Here is a 3,566-nt window from a genome sequence, read left to right as displayed (position 1 = left end):
TACTGACTTTGAGGGAAGTAAATGTGAGAATCAAATTTATTTGGTTTTACAAATTCTTGTTGTTACCCTGTGACTACATAGCTGGTGGCCAATTGTACTGTGCTTGTGCGTACATACCGAAGACAGAAATCTTCCTTTGTGGGATGTCTTAGGGAGTTTTTTTCCTGTCTTTTTAGAGTGTTTCCCATTGTGTGATGATATCATACAGATTTATACAGAGAGGAAGAAAATTAGTTATCTTGCAAAAAAAAAAAAAAAAGAAAAGTTTTATCTTTGGTTTTATTTATTGAATTATTTACTGTAGAAAGGATTTGTATGGAGATAAGAGTAGAGGATTTTTTCGTGCGAGATAAAATGTTCTCATATTGTAAAAAGCAGAATTAAAGTCACAACAGAGTCTGAAAATTGAGTCTGTTAAAGAGCAGAGAGAACCAGAAAGGAGGAACCATCCAGCAGGGAGGGAAGCAAGACAAAAGACTTCAATATCAAAGGATCGGAAGGGAGATGGCAGAATCTTTAGTTAGCATATGTAACTTTAGGATAATGAAACATAAGGAGCCCTAAAGACTTGTGAGTGACTTGGGCTTGGTAATCCCAGCAATTAGAAGCTATAGTTCTGCATTCAAGGCTGCCTAGATGTTGGGATACATTGAGCTTTACAATTCAGGCCAGCTGTGTAACTGCAACTCACTCAAACGTAGCTCCCGCTGAACTACATATAACCTTCATACCTTACATAGCAGCTACCTGCCATCTTCTTGCTCTTCTTTAAAAACCCATCATGGGAAAAAGTCTCCTGAAAATAAATGTTTAGTTCATAATATCTTATCTATTAGGTAACACTGTTTTTGAAGCAACAGAACAAAAATGTTAGATCCAATAAAATTCTCTTTTATCATTCTGCTCCCTAGGGCAACCGCCTAACTGGGGACTTTCCTTGGATCACTGCACTGGCTCATTCTGCTCCTTCTATAATGTTATTTTGTAGGTTGTGCTGATCCAAATTTTGAATAAAAAAGTTTGTTACAATAGAAAGTCATTCATGCTAACTGGAGCAACGAGAGGTATTATTGTCTCTCACGACTACTATCTCATGATATTTCTAACTCTTTTGGTTCGAGTTTTCAAATATCCTTTTAATCACTCAACAATCTCAAAGGACACAATTGGAATCAAACTTGACAAAATATATATGCAGTGCAGGAAATCACTCATGCCCATACACATTCTCTGTCTAAAAGATTATATAGCTTCATTTAATTAATTCTCTTATTGTTTTAATATCAGCCAAATCTTCAGTTCCAGAAACTCCAACTTTGTAATTTATTACAGCTACAAAATATAGCTGAAGTGTGTTGGATATGGAAGTCAATCTCAAAGAGAATCTCAAGCCATGTTGCTTATTTTGATGTGTATTATCAGTCTATATTTAAACAACAATAATACTAATTCCTGACCTAAATAGTATTCTGTCCTAAGAGATTTCTTTGTCTTGGTACTCCAATTAATTGTTATCTTAATTGTGTGTGTGTGGTACAGTCTGATATTGTATATATGTATTTTATGTAAGCATGAGTTATATTTCCTGTTTATCATTTACTCATTGCCTCACATAGGGATTAATAAATATTCCGAGAGACAACAGAGATGAGCAAACCAGTAAAATCATCAGAAATTCTTATTATGTGTAACTCTTTGGATCGCTTAACAGTTATTTCCACTGACTATGGTAAACTACTATTTAGTTTTATATTAATAGTGTAGATGTTTTGCCTGTATGTATGTATGTATGTATGTATGTATGTATGTATGTGTACCATTCTCATGCCTGGAGCAAACAGACTAGATGAAGGCATCGGATTCCCTGAGGCTGGATTTATAAACTGTCCCAAGCATCATTGTTTGGGGCTGAGAATAAAATCTGTGCCCTCTAGGGGAGCAACTAGTGCTCTTAACCTCTAAACTACCTCTCCAATCTCAAGAGGCAAATTTTGCTTTAAGGATTAGATTAAACGGCACTCAGTGCTATCAATATGCTTTTAACTGTAAGAGACACAAAAGGTATTTTTCTATTGAATGTCTTAGATTTTCAAAGCCTTTAATACGTACCTGTATAAAATATAAGAAATGACTTATAGAGAGGGTCAATTATTTTTTGTGGAAAAAATAAGTCAGATGGTTACGTCTGGGTGCCTGAGCTTTTCTTCCTTTGTTCCTTGACTTCTTGCCGACTGACAGGCTATTGATATAAAACACGAAAAGCCTGCTGGTATATTGGCCTCTTCAAAGCTATATATGTTTTTTACAAAGAAAGATAAAATTATTGGAAGAAACTGAGAAGAAGAAAGTGGAAACAAATTTTCTCTATATGTATTCAGTACTTTGGCATCACTTCTCAGGGAAAGGGTCAAAGGTTCAGAGCGCATATCTATCAGACAAATGCCTGCCTTGTCTTCAGATTTAATTCTCTATCTCTTACTCCTAAATTCAAAGGTATCTCTTGGACTCCTTCATGAGATCCACTGACCTTTCATTCCTTATAACTTACTGCCAGTGTCCATAAATGACTCTCCAGAACAGAGGCAGAAGAATTAACCAATGTGTTTGTTATGCTACTACAAGATGTGATTGCTAAGTGTCTATTGTCTTTTTCTGGAACTGGCGCTGGATGCCTGGACTGGGATACAGCTCTTTTCAGTGTATTCGGCTGAGCATGTGGCAAACATCACACTCTGAGCTCAGCTGAGGCTTGTAGAAAATTAATGTGATAATTTCATTTAGGTAATATTGCTATAGTATGAGAGACAGAGAGGTTCAGACAGCACACACTCTGAAAGAATGACATATGAGGTTGATGTTTCTCAGCCCAGAAGCCACAGAGATGAGCAGGGGGAGGATTCTTTTGAATAATCCTCTGGAAAACACAACTCTAAGGCAACTTGTCTCGGAGTCTCCACCTCCAGCACAGAATAGAACAAGTCCGTGATTTGTGTCACACACCTTGGGGCACTGTGTTATGGTAGCCATAGCAAGTTGCTATAAAGATCCGTTGATGTATATTGGTAAGACTTTCCATTTGTATTCTCTCAGTCATAAAGCCACTGTGTTGCACGATTTCATTCCTAATTTCTGAAGATTCCCATTATGACCAAGGGTGAAACCCTTGTATAAGGGCTCTCCATCTCTATTTAAACTTATTCTCTCCCAACTAATTTTTAGGTGGTCATCTAAATAGTAATCTGTCCACTGAGTTCCTTCATGGCTTCTTTGAGTTTGCCAAGTTTACACCCTTGAGAAGTAGTTCTCAACCTTCCTACTGATGTTACTCTTTAACATAGTTCCTTTTGCTGTGGTGACCCCCAACCACAGAATTATTTCATTGCTACATTATAACTGTCATTTTGCTACTGTTTTGAATGGCAATGTAAATGTCTGATATGAAAGGACATTTGATACTTGATCCCTAAAGGTGTCACAATATACAAGTTAAGAATTGCTGACTTAGAGCTTTCATGAATGTAGACTCTCTCTGTGAAAAATGCTCTTCCATTCCTTCTTCACATGCT

The sequence above is a fragment of the Meriones unguiculatus genome, chromosome 16, assembly GCF_030254825.1.
Source record: "Meriones unguiculatus strain TT.TT164.6M chromosome 16, Bangor_MerUng_6.1, whole genome shotgun sequence".
Taxonomy (NCBI): domain Eukaryota; kingdom Metazoa; phylum Chordata; class Mammalia; order Rodentia; family Muridae; genus Meriones; species Meriones unguiculatus.
This window is presented reverse-complemented; position numbering follows the sequence as displayed.